Source organism: Equus przewalskii, chromosome 3 (assembly GCF_037783145.1).
Source record: "Equus przewalskii isolate Varuska chromosome 3, EquPr2, whole genome shotgun sequence".
Lineage (NCBI taxonomy): Eukaryota > Metazoa > Chordata > Mammalia > Perissodactyla > Equidae > Equus > Equus przewalskii.
In genome coordinates, this window is record NC_091833.1 from 112,053,263 (window position 1) to 112,080,204 (window position 26,942).

A 26,942-nucleotide genomic window follows, 5' to 3' on the forward strand; every position below is an offset into this window, starting at 1 on the left:
CAGTTCCAGTAGGTTAGTTCCCTTCGTAGAGAACACAAGCTTTTCCCTTCAGTTTCAGGTCCCCTTGAGTGTCAGGCAGGCTCCCCACACCACAGTAGGCTCTGACCGTGTGAGAGCTTTGGCTGGCCCTTTGGGCTTGGGCAGCCCAGCAAGTTGCCCTGCAGGAAACCCCTTCAGCAAGACCAGAAGGGTCCGTGAGTGACCGAGGGGCTGTAGTGCTATAAACTTTCGTGAGACGCAAGAGCACTCTTGCCTAGAGAGACAGTCTATTATATTCATGATTCTGCAACATAGGGAGATGTTTTTTAGTCCTCATAACTTGTGGAAGGGTGCTACTAGCTTCAAGAAGAGGCCAAGGGTGCTAAAAATGCTACCATGCACAGCAAGCCCCCAACAAAGAATCAACCATCCAGCCTAAAATGTCAACAGTACTGAGGTTGAAAAACACAGAATAAGCTTGTAAAAGAAAATCTGAGCAATTTGCAGCCTTTGGTATCTGGTTCAGGAGCACAGGTAAAACCTTTAGGATTTTGAAATATTCATGACCCGAAGAAGCACAAAGATGAACAAGCCCAATCCAAATTGTTGGTGCTCATTGCCCAGAGCAAAGAGATAAGACGTCTTCCAACTATCTCTTAGAAGACCTCCCCAAAGACCCTTCTCTGCCATGCACTGCTGCCTTCAAAAGTGTGCACAGACAGTGAACGTAAGTTGACTTTTCCCCATTTCTTTCTGGGGACATTGTCAATACAGGGGCCATTTGGTGACATAGAAAGCTGTGACTGGGAAACCAACCTGCCCACTCTTTCCACTGGAGACCAAGTCTGATGTACAGGACTCAGACCCCAAGACAGCAAGCTCTGTGGTCCTGCCCAGGTTCCTTTTCCGTGCTAAGCTTTGTGTTCACTCTCTGCATTCCTTCCACAAAGCAGCAGCAGACCAGCATGGACAAGGACCTCACAAGTGTAAATTCAGACTCTAAAGCTTCAGGAGACCAGATTACCCATGAAATTAATGTCTTAGTCTCAATGGCTACTGGCAAACTAATTATTTTCCTTCATGCAGGGTAACTTCAAGAAGAGTACGAGGTCCTGACACTTTGGCAGTGGGAGACACCTCTGCAGCCTCCACATTGCTGTTGCCCTGAAAATTCTGTCATTTGTCTGTAATGGAGCCTCACTAGTCAATGCGGATCAAGATTACAAGACCGTTGTTTGAATCAAATGAACGCAACCTCAGCTTACAGAGTTCCTCCTGTACCTGATAAGGTTCAAAGATACTTTAGACCCCAATGAGCTAACTGGGCCAACTCCAGGAGCTGTATTTGTCTTATTCCTGCCCATCCAGCTGATCGTACGCCTGTTCATCTGCTGACTGCCACTGATGGAAGCCACGAAGCTATGTTGCAACAGATACTAGAAACCACCCCCTGTACACCTACCAGGAGATGTCTTCAGTAGCAACCTCAAGTTTTGTCAAGTCTTTGACCTTCTTGATGGAGAACCTCAGGGCCCTGGAGCACCTAGAATTAAAGGTAAGCCTGTTCATAGTGTCTAACATCTCTGATGCCCTCCATCCATCAGTTGCTGCCCACTCCCACCACCATTTTCTCAGCCATCCTTTCAATCCCATTGTAGTGTCAGTTCTTACAAGCTCCTGCTGCCCTTTGTAGCAACACTGATGGAGCTGAAGCGGTGGGAGTACCCAGCCTACTAAGAGGAGCTTGTCATGTTGGCGAGATGCAGCCAAGGTGACAACAACCAGACACAAGTACACTAGATCTGGTGGCACAGAGCAGGTGGCCTGATACTGCATACAACCACGAAAATATTCCGTGTTCCAAATGAGGTCCAGAGAGCTGGAGTGAGAAAGACAGAGCCTGTCACCGTCCCTGTGTCCTCCTCAACAGCTGCATCCTAAGAGGAAAATTAGGACACTAACTGAAGTGTCTTGGTCTGCTATTACCCACCTCAGGACCAGACTAGGCACGCTGCCTGGTATTAGGGGGCTCCTGAAAAAGCTTACTCATGGACATGCAAGAAACAGACCTGCAGGAGAGTTAGATTATGCGCAGCTCGGGGCCAGTGGAAAGCAGGAGACTGCATTCACAAAGCAACACAATCTAATGGGGAAGAAGAGAGTTCAACCAACGCAGGGGGGCCTCAGAACACAGCATAAGACCACATTGATAGCAAACCTGAATAGACTACCTGGTCTTCCTCCAGGATCCCCCTCACGGGACAAGAAACTTTCATTCTTCTCCCTGTGCTCTACAACCACCTAGAAAGGGGCTAGCACATGAAGATGCTCAAATACTTGACTAGGATTAGGGAAGACAATGGAAGGTGAACCACAGCCTTATCAAAAGAAAGCCTCACTCCTCCTGAACAGGTCCCTCTTACATATACAGGACATCTCCAGGCATCACCATGGAGAAGATGCACCCTGATCAAATAGGTCAGGTTTCAGCAGATCCATGACCAACCCTCCAAGCTGGCATCTACACAAGCAGCTCATTCAACTTGTCTAGTTCTCCCATCAACTGCAGCCGCCCACGCCTTCTGGCCAGAGCACAGGATGGATGTATACATCCTGCAAGCAAGCTCAAGGAGGATTGAGGGCAACATTCCTTGTCACCAAATACAGAAAGACCAGAAAGCACGGAAAACAAGGATTAATCCTCTGAGGTCGTCCATCCAGAAGATGGACTGCTTGATTAGACATGAGCCTGTGTGGTTCATTCTGATAACTTGAGGCCCAAGTGAAGGCCACAGCACATGCCCTAGGATAATGCAGGTTGCTTTCTCTATCCAGATAGCACTACATATTGAGGGCAAGAATCACCAGTGACCAGCTGTCCCAATATCACCAACCCTTCACCAGCAAGTTGAGGTTGCCCAGGGCCAATATTTCAAGGCCAAATATGAGGCAAGCCCTAAATGTATAGGTATTCCCTACATAAATAGAAACATCCTTTCCATGGGAAACATCTTCTCTTCCCTCACTTACTCTGAATTACCCATGGCTGTGACCTAGACCCCACACCAAGAGTTGGACTTTGTTATCAGGTGATAATAAAGACATCCAGTAAGATATAATTTGAGACCAAATGTCTCCTCCTTAAACTTCATTGTACCATCCACATTTCCAGATCCACGGAAGCCTATAGAACTGACAAGACTACAGCAGCACATGAAATAATCCAGAGAAGAATTCATGAATCCATGCAGACCTGAAGCCTGTCCCTGTACCTTGTATTGGCATATGCTATACGAGTAGCCATCCTGGGTTCTGCTACATGAGGTCAGACTGGATACCTGTGGGAATTTCTGCTTTGGGAAAAAAACATCTTGGTGATGAAACTACCTGGTGATTTCAAAGAACTAGTATAGAAAAAAGTCAGATTGCACAACAGGATTTTTTATTTCCAGCATTGGACTCAGTTTCCCCAGAAGTAAGGTATTTAGACCTTGTGATGGTCAGTTTGTCAACTTATCTAGGCTACAGTTCCCAGTTATTCCACCAAACACTAAGCTAGGTGTTTCAGTGAGGGCATTTTGTAGAGGTGATACAGCTTTAGTAAAGCACCCTTACTCTGGCCAAGCCCTCCTGTCAATCCCAGGATACTTCCAAGCTTTATCCCAGAGACGATGCATCCTGGTCAAATAGCCTGAATATCAGCAGTTCCATAACCTACTTTTCCAAGTAACATCTACCAATGGGCACCACATCTACCTCTTGCACCAGCCACACTGTACATCCTGTACTCTTTCTAGCCAGAGTACGAGGTGGATGAAACACTCCAGGGTCACAAGCGCAGAAAGCCCTGCATTCGGCAAGGACAATGAAAACCAATTTATGGTCATCTATCTATACAGAGACTGCTTGATTAGAGATGGGTCATTCTGATATCCTGATTCACAAGCAAAGGCCACTGAGCTCTGCTCAGGGCATAGATAGATTTTCAGCGTTGATGATTTCTGGGTGAGGGCTTGCTCTGACTTTCCAGTTATGTTAGCAGTCTCCCAAATTAACCAGACTTTCCTGACACTAAGTAAAGATAGGCAGGTATTCAAGAAACTATGCTTCAAGATATTTATGGAAGACCCAGGACTTCTGGGTAATTTTTCTTCCAGAAGAGGTGAGGTAGGCAGAGTAAACCTTTCAAAGATTGACCACTAGCTCATATGAGATAGTCCCCAGGGAGGAAGCGACGTTCATGGTGAGCAGTGAGGCATTCCTGAGACATGATTAACCCACTCAGTTCATTTGATGTCATCACTTAGTGTGTGGCAACAGGTGAGGAGCCTCACATAGCTACAGCGACTCCCCAAATGAAAAACAAGACCCTAGCAAAAAAAGATTGGGATGTCCCACTAGAAATGGTACAGAGGGCTCCCAAACCACTCCAAGGCCCTTGACATCACCTTTTCAGTACAACCACCTCCATTGCCTCTGGCTGCTTCCTGTGTCAATATCCAAAGCATGAACCAAACTAGGGCTTCATCCAGGAGCTTTGCTTCCAACTCTACAGCACATCACCTGAGCTTTTCTTGAGGTGTCAGCAGCTCTGGAATTGAGGAACTCACAGTCCTGCAGAGATGTAAAGGAAAGCTCACCAGATGAGGATAACAACGGAAGCCCAGGACAAAAAGAACTCTGCCAAGATCTGCTTGTTCCCAGATGGACACATAATACACATCTTTCCTGAGGTGTGCGCTGTCTATGTCACCGATAACCCCTGGACTGGAAGCGCCAAAGATATTCATCTCTCTCTAGGAATGGCCCTGGCCCCAGTGGAAGCTGCCTAACCCAAGGTTATGCCCCTTCCCTAGGGGAAACCATATTCAGCAGCTAGTCTGAGGTATCCAGGGGCCCAGCCACATAGCTCAATTCAGGGTGGCTCTGGAGGGCCAGCCCAGCTCCAGAGCTCCTCGTGGGGTTAGCTGAAGCTGCTGTTACAGAAACATAATTCAGCTTCTCCCTCTGCCCTATCTTGCTTTCTTCACTTCCTTTCTGGTGTTGTCCCAAGTGCACTCCTTGTAAACCTAACGCATCTAAGTTTCCATCTCCAAGCCTGCTTCTAGAGAACCCAAACTCAGACACTTGGCTTTTCACATACCCTGTATCATCCTCAAATTTCAGGTGACATAGAAAATGAAACTTTTGTTCCTTGAGTCAAACTATCATCAGCTCCCTGGGTTTACTATTGCACAGTAATGGTAGTTAATTGCAACTAAAGACTCTGCTCACCTCGTACTACAAAAACGAAATTGAGAAAGTTCTGAGGGCCACCCACAGCCTGCCCTAGCAGACACCCAATCTCACGTGTGCCTTTCTTTTCATATTACAGATTGGTGTTCTTTAACCTGTCTGGCAAGTCTAAAGCACGTTACAAAACTTGACAGTTCTTTGATCTTTATTGTCAACCTAAGTTGATAAATACTTTTCCTTAAGGACAGAGCAAAGTTTGCTGTGGACATGGCATCCTTTTTCTCCAACCCTGGCAGATGGAAAAGAAATAAAGGAGAGTGGGAAGAACAGCCATCACTCAACTCACTGGATAATACTGGTGATTGGAAAGAACAGTCCCGAACTTTCTTTGATCATTTGAGGAAGGCAGTAAGGTAGGTTGCATTGTTTCAACTGCCACTAAGCCTACAGGATGAGTTACTCATCTCCTGTTCTTTGGGAAGATTATAATGACAAAAGCCTCACCTTCATCCCAGATCATGTTCATCATCCAACTGCGAATGGATCTCAAGATCCTTTAAGTCATAGACTTGGTGTGGTCCTTCACCAAGTTACTTCCTAGAGAGCTTAAAGGAGAGAGGACCAAGGAGTCATGAAGCACCTCTTAGCTCAGAAACTCCCAGGGGGAAGTTCAACATCCTGTGACCCAAGATCTCATGGGTATCTCCTCACACCAATCCCACAAGGCATTACAGCATGGGCTATTTCATTCTATTTTGTCTATGGAAGGGAACTCGGGTCTGTATGCAGAGGAATGAACTGCTGTTTAAGCCATGGACCTTAAGGAAAATGCCAATATTCGTTGGAAGTCTACTAAATGCACTAGGAATTTCTTGTTCTAGTTTCTACAGATGACTAATCTGGATAAAGTATAAATATTCTGAGTAACTGTAGTCAAACTGCAGCTGTCAGGGTATTTTATACCTGAGTAGAAGCCAAAATAGATCTTAATAGCTATAGATCCCACGTTCTCTCTCATGTTAACAGAAAGCAAACCCATTCGGTTTGAAAAAAAAAATTTGTTTTTCACATGCCTCAAGTCAGTATCTGTGGGAAGCATCCATGGTTCCCACAAGATCATATTCCCAAGAATTACTGGACAATGGTAAAACGATAAATAAAACAAGGGACTGAAGGAAATAGGGAACATCCACCATGATAATTTCATTGGTATCTCCCACTGATCCATATCTTCAACATGCCTGAAAAGATTGGAATGGGATATGCTTTAAAGGGGCTAAACTTACTGAACATCTGCTCTGACCTGAATTTGACATGGATGTACTGCAAACCCAGCTGCATTTTTTCTTCCATCATACAAAGCCCTTCGGGCAACGCCCACTCTGCTCTGGTCTAACACGGGAGTAGCAATTCCTGGTAAGATGGTTGGGTGCTTTAGAGCTTATTAGATAGAGAAAATATACTTAGTGATCAATAGAAAAACCATTTCTGCATAAACAGGCATCCTTCCCATAACCCAGAGGGGTCCTCTCAGGTTCTTTAAACATGGGCAGGACACAGGAGGGTTTTTGGAAATATGACTGAAGTGAGGAACATTTCACTTTCAAAGGTCAGTCCAGATACTTGCTGAGGAGAAATTTCTCTCTCAGTCATGAATAGGGGAGGATGCCTTCCTCCACTCGCCTGCCCTGCATACAAGCCAATTATGAACTACATAACATCTGAATAAGGACCCAGAACTCCTCCGGCAGTATGAGTCCACCCAAAAGGAAAGAAATGGTCATCTCTGAGTTATACATTCCATAAAACAAAGGGTTAACCATCAAAGCTCTCTCGATGTGGGTGCAGAGACTGGGGCCAGCCATCTCCCTCACGTTCACCAGGACACGTGTCAGCTTTCACAATGCAGATCTCATCGCGATCTCACGTGACTCAACTGCTGTGCTTTATGTAAAAGATGTATAGGAGATGTACCTCTGGCTCCAAAATGGTCCCAGGTCTCCAAGTTCCAAGCATTCAGACATAAGGGCTCCATCCTGCGATATTTACACTTATGCATGTCATTATCCCCTAAACACATGTTGGTGGCCTCATACTAAAGATTGTCTTTAAGCCTCCTGATAGCTAGGAGCCCCGTGAATTATGATTTTAAAAGCTTCTTGAAGCAAAGAGAGAAGGAGTAGAATTTAGTTGACAGATAACAGACTGGACTATTCAAGGTCATGGTGGTCCAGGAAGAAGTTGTGAAAGACATTAATGTAGAATGAAGTCATCTTTAGGCCTCATAGGAACAAAGGAAGACGTAAAGGGCAGCTCAAGTATTTGTCCTAGTTGTTCCAACGCTTGCCCCAGCAAGAAAACTCTGGAAGTCCAGAGGCTCCATTCGGAGACACTTCTGCCGTCAGATTTTCATACCCAGCCACCTGGTGATGAGGTGTCATCTCCAGGTGCACTGCTACCATCAATTGCTCTGCAGCTCAGAGGGGCTGGATTCTAGATGCAGCTCAGTCACTGAGCAGAAATCAAATATGAGAATCTTAGTCTCTGAAGGACCTCAAATGTGATGAGATGTTATGGCACCAATTCTTTATTTTTATGGAGGAATTTGTGTAACATCTTCCTGTATCAAAGGACAGGTCACGAAGAAATAAGGAAAACCAAAGAAGCCTGAAGTGTACTAATTCTCTGCAAGTACCACACAGACTCAGAAGTATCCCCTGGTCCTCAGAAACACAGTACCTGGCTGTAGCAATGACAGGCCTCATGCTTCATTAGCACAAGCAAGGTTTACAGAGCCATGTAGTTCCCAATCTAGACACTTAATAGACTCTCATTCCTCGGGGTAAGTAGTTACCTGGATGCCACCCAATCAACAGGTGGCCTAGGCCACCTCTCTGAAAAAAAGGCACCAAACACAAGGATTCTCTAAGGTTTAAGCCATAGCCAGAGACACTCGAGGTGACAATGTCTCAGCTTTAATTCTCTACAAATAAAAGGATTTAGAGAACAGAAAATGGTTGTGACGCCTTTTAAACCATTCTATGACCCAAAAAATCCTCTCACTCGGACGTGCTTAATTTTCAAGCTTCATTGAAGCAATTTTGTCCTGAAGTTGCCAACATTCATTTGTCATGGGACCTTTATCCAATGATACATCTGTTTACTCATAGCCTGGCCCATGGCCTACAAACGAGAGGCCAGCCAAGGTGCCTCCTCTCTCCGGTTCTGCAAAGAGCCTGTGAAGCTTCAACTGCCATGAATGGACTTTTCAGCCCAGTTCTGCCAGCACTCAGAATTTCAACTCCTTACTCAGCCACACCATCTCACAGTGACCCCTGGGTCTGGTCTAGGAAATTCTAGGACATTTGATCAACTCACAAGTAACAGCATGTCTCGAAGTACGGGAATCTCCGATGACCAGCTGTCCCAAACACCACAAGCCTCTTTCACCATCTAGGACCAATACTCCATGGTTAAATACAAAACAGGCAGAAAAGTTCTATATCTTTCCCTAAGTAGAGAACAGACTTTCCATTAAAAAAAAAATCTTGCTTTCCTCCTTTTCTCTAAGTCTTTCAACTAGCATCATAGTTCCCTTCCTCCAAATATCAGGGAACAATAAAGCTCAAGTAAACTGAAAAGACCATTCAGTAGCCTCTGAAGACAGCATTACCACATCTGACTCATGAACCACACAGACACCAGCCACATTTTCATGTTTTCACATAGATGGGAGAAACAGTCATAAAGCATTGCAACACAAGAACCTAACCAGAAGGAAGTTCAGAAAAGCATTCCATAGCCTGGAGCCACTCATGCCATCCAGGGATCAACTCTGAGCACCTCCTTGTGGCAAGCTGCTCATCACTCTTCAAATAACCTCATTAGCATGTCATGTCTCTGTAAAAAGTGAAGGCTGGTGTCTTCGTCAAAAGAACAAGCTTCCTGCATCACGAACCTCCCAAGCACAGGTTTTTCCTCTAGGTAGATCTTTGTGAACCTCATCCCTGTTCTATCTGCTGCTGACAGTCCAAGGGATAAATGTGTGAATAGAGCCATAGACAATGGTTTCATTGCAAGCACTTCATTTATGGTCAACAAGAAAAATTCAAGCAAGCAGTAAAGACATGGAGTCAGGAACAAGCTTCTTGGCTTGGAAAGCTGGTAATTATACCTTGATACACACACAGTAAGAGACTTATTGAACCTAGGCCCTAGGACCTTTTTCTATTCTCCCCCGCCCCACTGCCTTGACAGTTCGTAAGTCACTCTAGGTGCAAAAATGTGCAGACTGGCAGAAGAATCCACTTCAGTGAAGGTAATTTTTTCTTATGACTTGAGAATCTGGGTGGATATTGCGTCTTTAGAAGGAAGCCAACCCCACAGGAGTTGAGCAGCCATTGCTGACCCTCCTTGTGGTTGCTGCCTGAACATCCCCCTTTTCTATCATCTCCGTGTCTTGGGCTGGAACCCCAGTTCTCCTAAGGAAACCTGGATTTCTAGATAAAGAATGTGTCTGTAACAATAAAAATGTCCTGCCTCAAAAAGAGAATTGGAACTGATGCTTCAAGGGCTCACGTTTTGAAGAAAATTGGAATGGTTCTAGAATGTCCCCCAAAGCGCAATTCTGTTCCGCTTTAGCAAATGGACCAGGAAGTCTTCTCAGCACAGAAAAACTCACCTTGACCACTGGCTCAAGTTGACTAACCAATATCAGAGGCCTTCTTTTATGTGTTTGTTCTTTACTTGGCCATTAAGTATGGAATGGAAGTGACTCTGCATTTGATCAGAGATCTTTGTATTTCTTTGTTTCAGTTAAACGTTCGGAGTCCCATGACAGATGACAACGAACTACAATATATTTAACCTATCATAGGTGTCATGCAGGATACGGAATCTTTACCAATAAGACCACCACTTCTGGCATTTAGCATGCAGCTGCCAATCTAGAGAATACCTTCTTCAATCCCCAGTGAGAAAGAATACTAGTTTGTTTTTTCACGGAAAGGTCAGCAGTATGCATTCAGAGCCTTGTTTTAGGGTTAACTTTCCTAATCTCTGCCATAATATAATCTGCAGGAACCTTGATTATACTGACATTCCACAGAAGATCTTGCTGGTTCACTTTATTATTGGCACTATACCGTTAGACTTGGAAATCAGGAAGTAGCAAGTACTCTAGAAAGCACCCACATGCCAGAGTGTGGGAGGTAAACCTCCCAGATTCGGGAGCCTCCCACATCAGTGATGCTTTTAAGAGTCTAGGGCATGCAGGGACATCACTTCTAACTTACAAATTCAAGGACAATTTGTTGCATCTTTTATTTCCTACCATGAAGAAAGTAACTTCAAAATTGGCAGGTCTCTTTGGATTGTAGACACAGCATTCATCACACTCGGGAATACTACTCCACCTTTTTTTAGTGGGCTCCAAAGGCTGCCAAGTTTTGAGTAGGGCTTGGAGCAAAATAGGACTCTCCAACTGGCCTAGGTTGTAGTACCTGTGGCCTTGCCACTGAAAATGTAATCCTGGTAGGTCTCAGTTTGAGACATACCCATGGTAGGAATGGTTGTGAGGTCTCTGCAGGCCTCAACAGGAAAGCTGCACAGCAGACCCTTAAGATTTCAAAGTAAGTCCAAGAAGTTGCAGTAGAAAGCAACTTAGTCCTTGGAAATCAGCTCCAAGCATGTTAGTAGAGACTGAGCTCCTGGCCATGAAACATCAAGTAACTATGTGTTTAGAATTTCCCATTATGAGTTGGATGCTGTAAGATTCAAAGGCATAAGGTCAAGTGGGTACAATATAAATTTTATACAGGAAATAGTATATTTTTGGCAAGTCCAAGCAAATCTAAGGTCACACTTAAGAATGAGTGGCCCAAACCTCCCCCTCCATCGCCCACCTCTGTTGCACCTACACTTCTCAGCTCACGCCTGTGGCCATGTGGGGAGATCCCCGATGAGAAAGGGGAAAATTTAAAGCTCTGGTTCATATATGGATTGGTTTGAAATATAACAAATTGTAAACGGACTGCTGCAATACTAGGACTCCTTAGAGGGTACCCTAAATCACTGTTTTCATGGAAAATCCTCCCAATGGGCAGAAGTTCAGTTGGCACACTTAGTCATCTCTTTTATATGAAAGGAGAAGGGGTCCAAGATGCATACTCAGAATCACATGCATTAACAAATGGTTGGCTGGCTTGTCAGGGTCCTGGAAGAAGCAAAATTAGAAGATTAGAGACAAGGAGTTGCGGGGAAGAGGCATGTAGAAGGACATACCGGAATAGGCACAAAGCCTAAGGATTCTTATATCACCAGACAGTGCCTACCAGAGTATTCATCGCAGATGATATACTCAATCAAGTGGACAGGATGACTTGCCCAGAAGACAGCCTTCAGTGCACAGCCACCCAAGTGCTTATAAAAAGGGCCTGCCCACTCCATGGGTCCAACACTGTGGGCTCCCCCTCATAAGACTGATCTTGCCATTGCCACTCTTTAAGGATGACCTGTCAGCAGCAGAAACAGACGTTAAGCCCTCCACATGGCACCTCCAGCCTCTTGTTAGCAAGGTGATTACATCAGACCTCATTGCCTTGGAAAAGGAAGGAAGCATCCATCCTGTGATTGGTAACGATTCTAGACATGGATTTACCTTCCATGCCCAGGCACAGTGCCTGTGCTAGCACCATTATGGGCTTTCAGAATACCTAATCACCTGACACAAGTGACCCATTTTACAGTGAAAGAGGGTAAACAATGGGCACATGATCACAGGAAACATTAACTTTACCATACATTATCTAAAAGCTGTCAGCCTGACTTGATATTAGAATGACTTCAAATGCTCAGTGAAAGCACCAGGCTGAGGGTAAACTACAGGCATGGGGTGTTCTGATAGGCACATAAACACGCCATCTAGATCCCCCTTCAAGGAAGGATATGCTGCTTGGTAGGGTGCAGTTGGCAAAAAGCCTCTGGCTAGCTGTCAGTCACTCCAGGGACAGCCCACATCCAGGGACTGAATGAGGTAGGAGTAGGAATCCCAGCCATATCAGTCTGTTGTGAGAAGACTCTAATGGCAGATATCTGCTTTGGAGTGCCCCACCTGGTTAAAGCAAAGCTTGGCCAATCTTCCATCCCAGTCTAACTTATCCCCTCTGACAAACATTTTATGCTCCAAACTTTCTTTTGCATTCCTAGTCACCTTAGACCATGAATCCCAGTGAACTCAACCGTACAACCACTATGAAGTGTCAGTAGCAGTAGACTCAACGTGGTCCAAGGAGTGGAAGGAATCATTTGATGCCCTCTTTCATAGTCCACTTAAGTTCACCAGCAGTTTCAGGACAGTTCAAAACAGGAACTGCAATTTGAATGTGCTTGTCACAGGTTAGGGTTCTTTGCTAGCAAACTAATGGCCATTATATGTGATGCTGTGTTCCCAGTAGCTATAATAGAGGTCTAGGAACCAAGGTGTGGAATTAAGCTTCTCCCTTATAACTCCCAGTGACCCAACTGGGAAAATGTGGGGTTCAAAAGCACAAATTAAGTTCAGCAAATCTACAAGTCCCAGATCTACATGCTTCCACCAGGGGACTCAAACGGTGCTGCCAGGTCATTTTGGGCTCCTTTTGCCAGTAGACCAGCAAGATTTTTCTGCTACATGAAAGAGGAAAGGGAAGAATATGGGACGCAGGTGATTCACTGGGGACACTTCTTGGTGCTTCCATGCTCAGTGTTAAAAGTAAGCAAGTACAGCAAACATGGCCTGTTAAGAAGGACACCAGTGGTTCAGACTTCCTAGGAATGAAGGTCTTGGTCACCAACCAAAACAACTTAAACCAATGGAAGTGCTGACCAAGGGAGGACGACTCTAGGACTGAGAGTAGGAGATAGAGAATATTATATCTTATGATTATGTTGCTTACGGACCAGCTGCAGCAGCAGTTGAAGAATTGGAGGATCGTAGCTGCACATTACTGGTAGACAGAGACGTGCCACACAGCTCCCCCCCTTCACAAAAGAACTTGCTGTCCAGCTGTGAGGAGCGTGGTTACCCAACAGCCTCTAGCTGTTAGCTCAAGCTCTTCTTGGAGTGGCTCCAAGCCGAAGACTGAGCAAGCTTAGCCATTTCCATCCAATGTGAGACTCCTCCAACTGGTTTGTGCCCCAGAACTCCCTGTTGGGCTGCAGAAAGTCTGACAGCTCCCTCTGCATAATGCTGCCTCTTCCCTTTTCTGTTCAGACATTACTCCCCAGTAAATATTTTGCTCTTCTTCAGCTTTACTCTGATGCTTGTGGTCAGTACCACAATCAGCTTCTTGTCTTGTTTTGGCAGAGAGAATACAGCTTCTCCATCTCCTGCTTCCAATTACACTATTTGCTTTCTATCTTGGCCATCTGGTGATGTCCGTGTATACAGGCTGTTCAGTTGCTTGAAGCATGTGTTCGCGATGGACAGACTATTGGCTTTACAGAAATCCACAAGCCAGTCTCCTGCCCCTAGTCCAAATTTTCTGATGACATTTTATTCTGCTCTATTACCTACCTTTGTAGGTCTAGTCACCTACAGTTGTCTTGTTTTGGTGTATGATCGATTTCTTCTTTAAGACTTGTGTAAAAACTCAATTTTGTCTTGTTCAGCATCTGTAGGTGGAGCATAGATTTGGATGAAGGTCATTTTAATAGGTTTACCCAGAAGTCTGATTGATATTGTTGGGTCAGACTTCACATTATAGCCCCTAACTGCCTGTGCTACTACACCCTGCCTCAGGATTAGAGCCTCTACATTTCTTCTGAGTTTGTCATTTGCGAGGTAGAGTACTCTGCAGTCATCTGACTCAAAGTGTCCCATTCCAGTCCACTTTAGTTTGCTACTGCCAAGCATTGTGACATTTAAACGTTCCATTCCTTGCTTTACAGTTCTGTTTACCTTGGCTCATGCTTCTCACATTCCATGTTCCAGCTGTGTGTGTGGTACAGCATCAGACTTCCCTTTCCCCTCTGTGCACTTCAGCCACTAGACATCCTTCTGGCTTTGGTTGTGTCATTAGCAACAGCATTACTCATACTTCTTTGCTTTACCCCTGTAACTCAGTGCCTTCCGATCTGGGGGGAGGGGGTCTCTTCTTCCAGCACTCTCATTTCATTTTGGACCATCTCATCACAGGGCTTTCTAGGCAAAGTTAAAAAAAAAAACGAACAGCAGTGGTTTACCATTGCATTCTGCTGTAGTGTGTGGGTCCAAACCAACGTGCTCAGGTCCATGGTGTTGCCAAACGCCTATGGTGCCCATGAACTGTTAACAGCAAATATCAGAGTAAAGCTGAAGGGCACTAAGAAATTGTAGTGCCAAAATATAATGTAGACATTCCTGACAAATTTGAAGTCCACATAAAGAGATTTGCATTGCTAAACTTTATTGACCAAGAACCAGAACTGTGGACTGAAACCAGAAACATTAAGAATGTGAAAAGACGCCTACAGAAAAAAAATCAAGACCGATGACAGGACAGGCAAGAAGCAAAAGTAAAAGGTGACAAAAGCAGGGTTAGAATCCTACATGCTTTTCAGTGACTGTCACAGAGAGAGAGAGAGAACTACTCTAACGGCCAATGCAGAGAGATAGGAGAAAACAAAAGAGGAGGAACAAAAGGTCTCCTCCAGAAGATTGAAGAAGTCAAAGGGAAATTCAAACTAAGAACTCTGAATGACCAGCAGGGAAGCACACTGTCTGATCAGAAGATAAAGAGAAGGTGGAAACAGTACACTGAAGATCTATACAGAAGAGACAAAAGGAGGACAGATGCCTTTGAGAAAGTGTCCTAAGAACCTGTAATTCTAGAAAGTGAAGTCAAAGTGCCCCAAAAGTACTGGGAAGAAATAAGTCACCAGGGGTAGATGGGCTATCAATAGAATTATTTTAAGCCACAGAGACTGAATCTGTCGAAATCCTAAGAATACGATAACAAATATTAAAAAAACCCAATAGCCTACAGACTGGAAACACTTAATATACATCCCAATCCCCAAGAAGGGAGGTGCCAAGGAGCGCAGTAACTACAGGATCATTGCTCTCATTTCCCATGCTAGTAAAGTGATGCTCAAGGTGCTGCCACAAAGGCTTTTGCCTTAGATGGAGCAAGAAATGCCTGCTGTCCAAGGTAGATCGCAAAAAAGGAGAGGCACAGGACATCTAGTTGCGATTATTCATTGGCTACCTGGAGTGCTCCAAAGAATTTTAGAAGAAAATCTAGTCTATATTTTATAGACTACAGTAAGCCTTTGACTGCATGGATCATGACAAGCTGTGGGCTGCCCCGAAAGAAAGAGGCATGTCTCAGCACTTGACTGTCTTGATGAGGGCATAACCTGCATTGTGGACAAGCCGCCACCGTGAGGACAGAATACGGCGAGACAATGGTTTCCTATAGGCAAATGTGTCAGACGGGTGCACTTTATCTCCCTGTTTAACCTGTACACAGAACATGTATGAAAAACTGGGCTAGACTCAAAAGCGGAGTGAAAATTGGAGATCAATAGTCTAAGATGTGCAGATGACAGTCCCTTACTGGCAAGAAAGCAGCAATGACTTAAGACTTCTGACAAAAATGAAAGTACCACCAAAAGAGGACCACATTATCAAGATGACAAAAGTCATAACAGACAATGAAGACTTTGAAAGTTAAAGATTTCGTTTACCTTGTTTCAGTCAATTAAAATGGAAACTGCAGTCAAGAAAAGACAAACCCAGAAGGGCAGCAATAAAAGAATTAGGAGGGATTATCAAGCGTAAGGAAGTGTCATTAGAGACCAAGGCCAAGACTGTCCACATCTTCGTCTTCCCAATTACTACATACAAGTGCAAAAGCTGGGCAATGAAGAAGGCTGACAGGAAAAGAATTGATTCATTTTAAATAGGGTGTTAGAGGAGAGCTCTACACGTACCTGGACGTCCAGGAAGACTAACAAGTGGGTCCTAGAGCAAATTAAGCCTGAACTATCACTGGGGGCAAAAATGATAAAATTGAGGCTTTGAGCACATCATAAGGAGGCAGGATTCTTTGGAAAAGACAGTGCTGGGAAAAGTAGAGGCAGCAGGAAAAGAGGAAGACCAAATATGACATGGGTTGACTCCATAAAGGAGGCCATAGGCAAGAGTCTACAGGAGCCACGAAGGCTGTTAAGGACAGGATTTTGTAGACAGTACTCATTCATAGGGTTGCCAGGAGTCAACCAACCTGATGGCACATAGGAATGCAAGAGATCTGTATGTGTGTTAATTCTCTCAGCACAAACTTCCCAGAAAACTCAATGGCACAACCCATATGAAGCATCAGTGGCAGTAGACTTAACATAGCCCAAGGGGTAGAAGGACTCAGATTTGTGGCAACGCCCTCTTTACTCACCCACCTGAGTTCACCAGCAGTTTCAGGAGACATCTCCAGCACACCTACGGCTTCCCCACCTCATGTACCCACGTCTCTCCTGTTTGCCTGAATGCTTTCTTTGGTACCATGGGAGTTTGCTCAAACAATTGCAAACTACAAACTGCAAGGGAGTTAACGCCCCTGGAGGTACTTGCACCCTAACCAATGAGGGAGGGATCGTCACGGAATGACTGCCTCAGCCACCGCATGGAGTGGGAGGGTCTCAGGTGTGCTCTACACAGTACATACATCAGAGGTTCCCAGCACAATCAACTGCAGCTGCCCATGGTGGTAAACCCACTTAACACAACCTTTGACCTTCTTTCCAGGCCTGCTTTCCTCACATTTCACTCATGCTTCCCGAGATCGCCTACCAAATGAACTACCTGCACCCATATCCTTGTCTCAGGGTCTGCTCTCTGGGAAAGCCAAACTAAGAAGGCTCAAGGAAGTTTGAGAGATCACAGTGGGTAGATCGAGTCCCAAATCCAGTGACACTTTGTTAGGGACTGAATATGTGTGTCCCCACAAGGTTATGTTTTAAACCTTAATAGCCAATGATGTTATTTGGAAGTGGAGCCTTGGGAGGTAATTAGGTTTAGATGAGGCCATGGGTGAGGCCCCCATGATGGGATTAGCATCCAAAGAGGAAGGGAGACCAGCTTGCTTGTTCTCCACCATGAGGATACAGCAAGATGATTGCCATCTGCAAGCCAAGAAGAGAGCTCTCACTGGGAACCAGATCTGCTGGCACCTTGATCTTGGACTTCCCAGCCTTTTCATTCCTTTGGACCCAGCAGGTCTCTAGATGTTCAGGCTTTCCTTCCCTCTGCCCATTCCAAAAGGCTGCAGTGCCTCAGCTTCACTCTTCCCTGTGGAGCCTCCAGATTCACATCCTCGCGGGAAGAAGGTTGGATCTCCCAGGGAGAAGCTTCCTGGTACTGAGCACAGGTATGTGTGTGCCTGTCCCCAAGGCCCTTCCTGTTCCCTCTCCAAGTTTGAGTAGGTAGGCTCCCCTCTCAAAGTTTGAATCTCAGACCGTGTCAGAGGTCTCCCTAGGAGTACACGAAAGAACAAGAGAAAACGCTTGAGAAAAAACTGTCTCCAGAGATCAGAGAAGCAGCTAAGTAGTTTGAAAAGGCAAGAAAGTTATTCTTAGAGCTACATAGGATGACGTTAACCACACAGGAACAGTTTGACATTCTGTAACGACACTGTGATTCCTTTTTCTGCTTGTTCTCGTGTCCTTTGAGTCGGTCAAGAACACTTATTCCGTCCTTACATCTGACAGATTTAGGGTGCCCTCCAGCTGTTCATGAAACAGACATCAGCTTACAGTTGTTCGCTAAATTCTTAACGCTCTATGCCCCTCATATTTCTAGTGAGGCCTGGCCTACGGGGTCTTAACCTGGATTTCTGATGCTAGGCTCTTGCTCTCAGTTCTCGTGTCGACAGAAATCCTCTTCCAAGCAAAAGCAGTTGACTGTAAGTTGGACCATATGATGCTTAAGAAATTAGCTCATCAACAGTAGAGAAACTCTGGAGAGAAAGACAAAGATCCTCCTGTGAACCTAGCAATTGAAATGCAGTTCTGGGCCATTGGGCACGTTACCAATGTTTTAGGTAAAATACATTTTAATAAAAGCTTCATACTGTTAGGATCACTATAGGTAATTGCTTGTTAATATCAGTCAAAGTCAGAATTTTATAATTCACTCCTACGCCTTGAATACTCAAAAAATCAAAGATTTAGAGGCAAATTAAAATATCACTGCAACCTCATGGATTACTGTAATTTGTCATGTTAGGCTTTTTGAATTTATAAAGATGACTAATTGCATGGCATCAGATCCTTTATCATATAACAATTTTACTTTGGCCTTTGCAGAGGTAGATTTTAAAATTGTGGTCCCTAAGTGTGTTTTTATGTTAATAGTTTACCCTGAGGCCACATGAGTCACATCACAAAACGTTCACAATCAACAGGATTGTGTGAAGAAATGAATTTATCCAAAGTGCATGACCCCTGGCTTGGGAGGCCTCTGAGGGAGGCGCCCAACCCATTCCAGCGGATCCGGGCTCTCCCGCTCATCATGAGGTACACCCAGGTATGGAGTTACCTACATCTAAAGAGGCAGGCGAGCTTGGTATGGGGGGGATGGGGCGAGATGGTTCACACAGGATCAAGATTCCTCTGAAGGGAAACAGGGCAAGAGCAAAGACGTCAGGTAGAGGGAAGATTCCCCACTGAGAGTCTCCAGAAAGCCAAGGACTTGTTTCCATCCTGGCAGCTGGCTGAGGGGAGTCCTTTAGCACCACCTGGTGGCCTTGGCATGTCACAACAGCAGATGCGGAGTTCAGAAGCCTGTGGATGCTCAACAGTCTGGACTCAACCCCACCCTGGGAGATCCCACACCCCCTATGGCCATGAGACCTTAATCTTTACAAGTAAACCGATCTTCTAAGAGAGAGAGACACAGACATCACCCCATTAGAGGGAAAAAAATGTAGCTGAACTTGAGTTGAGAGAACAAGACAACGTGGTCACATAGAAGTGGTATGAGGAGGCAGGCTCTGGCCTGTGGCTTCTCATGATGTAAGCAGGGACAGCAGCCAGCCCCCCGGGTTCCAGGCAGACAGAAGCCGAGCCTCCAAGAGACAGGGACTCCTCAGTCTAGGGTCATTGTCAAAGGGTCAGCTGGAGAAAGGCAGCATATGGCCTCCCCAAATGGCTCTGGGTTCACTGTGTAGACGTCTACTTTCCTATGACTGAGAAAAATTGTTATATTTGTGTTGGGGAAGGAATACGGATGAAGGAGAAAAGGGGTTAGTTGACAGGACAGGCATTAGAGGATACATCGAAGGATTTCTACCAAAAATCGTTTCGTAGGATGGCTCCCCTCGCCCCATCCAAGGTAACACGTTCCCATCGTGTCCCTTATCCTTCTATTACCTATCCCAGAGCCCACATCCAGGCACCAGGAAGCCACACTAGCTCATCCTCCACCCCCCGAGAAGACAATATTGAGAGAAATCCGCTGATGTCTACCATTTTCTTGAGTAATCACCTCTGCATAAGCTAGACTTTTGTTCTCTTCAGGCCTCATTGAAGAATTCACCTATTTGAACCAGACTTCTATATAACTGCTTCACAGAGCAAACAGCCTCTGGACTCGACTCATTCAGGTCAATGACCACAGCATGCTGGGGGCCTCCTGGGCTTCATGGTAGAAGTCAGGGCAATCGCCGATTTTGAACAAGAGGATGCAAAGTTGAATGTGGAATTTTCACCTGAAATGGTATATTCCTGCTGCGAAGGCAATCTGTCCTACTGTTCCCCAGATCACTCCTTGAGCCCTGGATCCTGCAACTATAGTATTCCAGTTGGTTGCCCTAGTCCCATTTGGGTTGATTTGTGCATCTCCCTTCCTATGATCTGACGACCACTCTGAAAACTGAACCCCCCTAGAACCTTCCCTCCACATCAGACACTCCATGAAGTCAGGCTGGGCCTGGACTAGCAACCATTTCCTCCCCAAGCCCGGTATTGGAACACCCTTACATCCACTCAGCATCTCAGGGGTATGCCTGGGCATGTCTTTCCTCCAGCTGCGTCCTCTCTGCTGGCCCTGCATCAGCCTCAGGGCTAGGCTGGCCTTGGTTAGCTGGCACAGGCCAAGAGCCTGCTTACCACATGATCTTCTAGCCAGAGAGCACCAGAACAGAGACCCCCAAGGAGCTCCCAACCACATCCATCTCAGAACAGCTGGACGAGCTGGAGATGCTATTCACAGGCAGCAAGACACACCGAGATGAGACACTCCCCAGGAGATGTTCCCGTCTCTGGACGTTAGCATGGCTCTGTCTGGGGAGGTGGGGGATGCATTCTCCTTAACGTGTAAGTACCCAGTCATCAAGCTAAGCAGTACTCGGAAGAAGTCATCTCCTAGATCCAACATTTAGGTGGAGTGGCGCTGTTGACCCCGGCCTGACAGACGTCCCTGCTTAGATGATTTTATGCTCACTGGTTGCTAGACTGATAAGTGACATAGGCCATTATCTGCTTAGCACAGGCAGCATCCCATGATCACCTTCAGGTGGGACTTTGGAAGGCACTTGATGAAGAATAGTTTGCAGAGTCCAGAAGATCATGCTGCGTACATAGTATAACCACGGACCCCCTCTTAGAGTAATTAATAGTGGCTTTTCAGGAACTGAGACCCCTTGTCCAGTTCAGGCCAATTGAGACCACCAACCCAACAACTAAGCCTGTACAAATGCCCGATAAGTAACCTTTTTGATGTCAAAGGGCTGACAACTCTACCCTCAGATTTTGTGAACATGTGTCCCATGAAGAGGCATGAAGCTTGACTATACTTGCACAGATCATCGATTACCCCACTTCTCTTTACCTCCAATCATCTACCTCCACATTTCAAGACCACCCTACCCTTCATTCTCATAAATTTTGCCCCAAGCTATGGACTGGGGAGACAGATTTAAGAGCTGATGCCTCTGTCTCCTTGCAGATCAGTCTCACAATAAAGCTGATTTCTTTTCCCAAAAGCTGATGCCATAATAATCAGCTTTTTCTATGCACATCAGGTGGAACCTCATTTTTGTGTGGTGACATTACACTATGCTCGCTACATATGTTCCTAATGAGATCTTAAAACTCACTGTCGTGCAACAGCAGGATAAAGTAGTTTCTACAGTTCATTCCCTTCCTTAGCAGTAGGAGACTGAGATTAAGGGGTCAGAAGTGTGGGGAGATGAGCAGCATTTATACTATTCCATTCCAGGTCATAGACAAAGGACAGGCTAGTTTGAAAGCCCATAACCCCGCCAAAGTTGACAGTTAACAGATGTTTTCCAAGAATTGCTTCAGTGTTTGTATCTTCACACTATAAAATATATCCACAATAACATGAACAAAACTGAATAGGCTAACAAGTCAGTTAAGGTGGCGATTGTTAAATCCACTGCCACTTGGCGTAAGTGATAAATTTCAAAGTCTATGATGAGACAAAAGCCATGAAGCTTAATATAAAGTCCTTGTTATACACTTAAGTCAGGATTTCATGTAAATTTTTACTCTTCAGTTATCAAAGAGTAAGATTCACACTATTGGAAGTTCAGAAAAGCAGGCCAGACTTACCACCGATGACCCTGATGGAAAACCTGGTTGACCTGCAGGTTGCTCTTACAGCGCCCTACCCGCCACCCACCTAGCCCCTAGCCCCCACTCCACAAACAGAATCACAGCCCAGCCTCCAGCAGCGCCAGCACTTGACTGCAGAATGGAGACCAGCAGGGGGCGCTCAAGACAAGTGCCTGTCCTGCAGTCCTGACAGCCTCCTTCCCCCTAGAAGCACAAGAGGCTCAACTCTCTCTTCGGTCTCAGCCAACAACTACATCTTTCCAGAGCACCTACCTCAACGCAAAGACTGGATCCTCTTCTCTGCGGTCCCAAAGACCACTCTTTATAGGCAGGAATTGTTCTAGAAGAGTGAACTCAGATCCAAAGGGATGGTAACTCCTTGGAGATTCTCCGGGCTCTGTGAGGGGCACATGCCCCGGGGTGATAAGAATGCGCCGTATTTAGTCCTATGAGACAGGGGCAAGGCATCAGGCAGCACAAACCTTCCCTATTCTGTGTGGCCAATCCGCTTAGGCACACTATGCCTTCAGATGAGTGTATCCACATGGCTTACATTTGAGGGTAACCTTCAAAGGAAGGGCGAGCTATGAGAAGCATCTCATGGGCGTTGATGTCTTGGGACATCCCACCTCTTTACTGGTAGGCGCTCAAGATTGTTGTACCAAATTATCTTGATCAAAGATGCCTCAGGGGCTCATGTAGCCCTTTCTGGGTACATTTCTCACCAGGGACAAAGGGGTCCAGATATTCAAAGAATTCATATTTGATCTGGGAAGAGAGGACCAATTAAGCTTTCAGTTGTGTGTTGACTTGACAGCCACTGATCTCAAAATGTCCTGGAGGTAAGAAAGGATCTGGACCATCCAAGTGGGAGGTTGGGCTTCCTGATCTAGGCCTTTATGAAGCAGATATGACCTACCTGGGTGTTCAGTTTCAAGCATGAAATTACAAGCAGTTGGTTTTGTCATCTAACAGGGGTTTTATTCCAAAAGGGCCTCAGGAAGAAGCCTTCCCCATAGAACCACCTCCACAGAAGTAGTTTATGCTTTAGATCCAAATGCTAAACATAATTACCATCTGACCCAGTAATTCCTCTGTTAGGTATATATCTGAAAGAATTGAAGACAGACTCAAGCAGATACCTGTACACTGAGGTTCAATGCAGCATTATTCACAAGAGCCAAGACGTGGAAACAATCCCAGTATCCAACAGATGAGTAGATAAAACTTGATATGCAAACATTATTCAGCTAGAAAAATGAATGGAGGCGTTAACATATTGTTACAACATAAACCTTGAGAAAGTTATTCCAAGTGAAATAAGCCGGCCACAAAAGGACAAATGCTATGATAAAATTTTATGAAATATTGAGAATAGGCAAGTTAATAGACACAAAGTAGATTACAGGTTGCCATGAGCTGGGAATAGGAGTTATTGCTTAATGGTTGCCGAGTTCCTTTGCAGAGTGATGAACAAGTTTTTAAATTAGATAGTGATGACAGTTGTACAACATTGCAAGTGTGATTAATACCACTGACAGTATACTTAAAGATGGTTCAAATAGCAAATTTTGTGTTATATGTGTTTTACCACAAAAAATTGGGGGGGAGGCGGGAAGAGCAGATCTATTTGGTGATGTGAGAGCTAAAGAGAAAGTCCACTTGTTATAATCTGAAGGATTCTATCCTCCCAAAGTTTATACTGAAGTCCTAACCCCCAACGATGGCATTCGGAGGTGAGGCCTTCGGGAGGTAATTAGGTTTAGATGAGGTCATGAACGTGGAGCCCCCATGATGGGATTACGGAGACCAGAGCGCTCTCTCCATCACATGAGGGCACAGGAAAAGGGCCCTCACCAAACGCTGAATCTGCCAGCACCTTGATTTTGGACTTCCCAGCCACCAGGACTGTGAGAAATGTGTTGTTTAACTCACGCAGTCTACGGTATTTTGTTACAGAAGCCAGTAGGAAACAAGAAAAAACACTGAAATGGGAAAAACTCCTTGATCCAAAGATGAGGTCACAGACTAAACTGTTGCCCTGACAAACTGAGAACCAGACAAGAGGATCCAGTCTCAGAATACAGGGAACAGAAGCCCAGGAGAAGCCTGAGCTGAGCTAGTACCTGTAAGAACATTTTAAACTAACTGACAAGTTCAGCTTGGCTCAGTGTGGGCTAGTTGAGTTAGAACTCCCACGGGACGACCAGTCTTGGGGCGGGGGGCAACAATTTTATTGTCTTACACCTCTAGGAGCCCCACCAGGTCTCACTCAGGATCAGAGAAATATCTTTGTGCTTCCAGCAGGGAGAGGGCAGAATAGCCATTTTGAAATATGCTCAGAGCTCTGTTCTCAATAAGGCCTGCAAACTATTTTACCAAAGCCTAAGGGACCTGAGAGATGAGCAATATGCAACTTCAGCCCCTTTAACATTCCTGTCTCATGTATAGAGAGAAAATACTTGAATAGTTTCCAAAGTTAATGACACACACCAAGCCAAAGATCCAGGAAGCTCAGAGAAATCCAAGCAGGATAGATACCAAGAAATCTACACTGGCTATATCATATTCGAGACTCAGAAAGCCAAGACAAAGCAAATCTTGACATTTCCATGGCAAGAGACAGCCTAGACAGAAGAGCAGAGGGGCCATGAGCCTAGCCTGCTCTCCCCCAGGAGCCCAGCAAGGCAATTCTCCAGCTGTGCAGCTCGTATGCCCTGAAGCTGCACATCCCACCATGGGGACAGAGCCAAGAGTCCATGCAGAGGAGCAAGGGCCCAGACACCCAGCTGGTGACAGCTCGAGATAATTACAAAAGGCGTCTCCCCATGCATTAAGGCCTGAATACACTTCGGAAAACACTTCCCATTATTCTCAGTGACTCGGACATCATTCTTCCTTCTACCTCAATTTAATAAGGTGGTAACATTGCCCACAAAATTATCCAAACATGTGAGCACTGAGGGAACAGGATCCTTGAGGAGAAACACGTCCCTTGCAGACAAGAGGTAGGCATATCTGGCACAGAGGGTTGCAAGACAACCCGAGAGGATCCAGCCAGGGCTCAAAAACAAGACAGCATCCTCCCCAACCTCATTATGCAGTTAGTGCAGGCTCAGTCTCACCTGAACACCTCAGATTAGGCTCCACCAGTGTTTGGCAGAAAAAAGTTTGAAGAAAACTTTACTTTTTTCCCCTGAGTCAACCATGGTGAGCTCACAAGTGAGACTGCAACAAAAAAAAAAAGAAAAAAGAAAAGGTTCTCTTACCATCAGGATTAGCCTATCGAACAACTGAACCTATAATAATCTCATTGACACAAAAATCCCCCTCTGGCAAGTGCATCTCCCTCCACTCTTCCGGGATACCACTCAGTATAGGAGTGTCCCATCCCATAGCTCAGGAACATCTTGTGGGCCATGACTCAAGGCCACCAATGGCCTGAGGTCTGGCATGTATATGAGGAAACGACTTCAGAGATATCACTGCTTTCCCCTATACTGATTAAGTCTGTAGTCAGAACTAGACAAGGGTTAGCTATCATTTCCATGGATGAGGGTTATCTGTCACATCCAATTTAAAATGAGTACAGGTCAGAGGAAAGCAAACATGGAATTAAAACAAAGCCTCAAAGACTAGTCGTTGGAGCTGACGGAAGTAAGAGTGTCCTCAAAAATCTACATAGGAAGAGTCAGTGAAAGCCACTCAAGCAATAAAGCTATTTAATAAAATTCACATGCCACAGAGGATTCTAAATCTAAGATGATTCAACAAAGGGCAGAGATACTTGGCGAGTCCAAAACAGCCTGTGGATCAAGGTCATTAAATACTCAACTATCAGAATTCAGAAGTTGGGCCATTTGTCCCCCTTCTGAGGACAAGATCTATGACCCCTTTCTCCCTCACCCTCATCCCCCTTTCCTGGCATCTCCATGAAGGAAGACAAGGTATATAGCAAGGAGAACAGGAGAAGCAGGGGTCAGCGAGGGTCAAGAGTCCAGCAATTTCCAAGCCTGACACCAGTCAGTCATCCAGGAACTAGCAGCCTCATCCCATTCATAGGGGATCAAACTCAATTATCAAGTGTCCTTAAGCTGAGCATGCTCTGTCCACCCTAAAGGGTGAAATCTCAATTTGATCAGAGGAACATAGCTCCCCCTTCAAAACGGCCTTGATCGTTTACCTTAATACCTTAGTGTAGAGAAACCAGAGATCCAACACGTGATTTGGCTGTTCTGTGTAGGAAACATCCACACACGCAACACCTCTGGGAATTGAACGTTCCTCTTACAACCTAAGCTCTAAGATGGAAACAAGTTTGTCTTCATTCCTAAGCGCCAGTAACAAAGCTATCATCAATACACTTTCCCTGCCCTCGCTGAGCTTCCAGTCTGGCAGAGACTACAGTGGAGAAGGTGTGACTTTGACGTCAATCAGGTGAGAAGAGAACTGGCAGGTCCTGCAAGTTCACCGACATGACATAGGCATTGTGGGGAGAATTCCATGTCCACCAGGGTGAACACCAAGCCAAGCATGCTGCCCCTAAAAGCACCTGCCATAACCCACCCCAGCACCCCCACACCCCCATAAGAAGCTGTAATATCCGTCATGGACTCTGACACTCCAAGACATCTGGCACTACCGAAAAAAAAACCCATGAACTTCTTATTCCCAATATCCCTTTTCTAGGCAGTCTTGGAAACCACTCGGACTGCAGCCATCCTGAGGCCCAGGTCAGAGCCCCCAGCACTTTGCAGGAAGCAAGTGAGGACTCCCTGCTTGGCACATTAGGAGGCTCTGACCTGTGTGTCATTGGAGGCACTGAGTGCCCAGCAGAGGACACCGCTTGTTGTCTTGCCAGGGGTCTTGGACTTTGGGGACCTTATTCCAAGACAGGATGTCCAAACATATGTAAACAAAAGGAAGGAAGGACTGAAGAGGCCATTCCTAAGTCTTCTCCCACACTTTCAACCAATTACCATGAGATCTACAGGGTTCTAGAATATCAGCACTGACACCATCCCATTCACTCAGTAAGAGAAACATGGCAATCTCCATTACAGCCAGAACTGAGCAAACTTGGTACCAGTTTACTAAACATCCAACTACACACACGTCCCACACCCCATCAT

General features: G+C 45.4%; 1 long non-coding RNA gene across 3 annotated transcripts in view; it reads right to left on the minus strand.

The window, feature by feature from the left end:
- LOC139082383 (uncharacterized) overlaps positions 1–26,942 on the minus strand; it is a 135,329-nt gene that overhangs the window by 98,664 nt on the left and 9,723 nt on the right. Inside the window, exons 1-2 of one of the 3 annotated variants that reach the window (XR_011538314.1) lie at positions 13,153–14,062; positions 1,442–1,522 (exon numbers count right to left, since the gene is read on the minus strand). This is a non-coding gene — a long non-coding RNA (uncharacterized lncRNA). Of the gene's footprint in view, positions 1–1,441; positions 1,523–13,152; positions 14,096–26,942 lie in introns of those variants that run through there. The other 2 variants (XR_011538315.1, XR_011538316.1) reach the window with 2 other exon arrangements.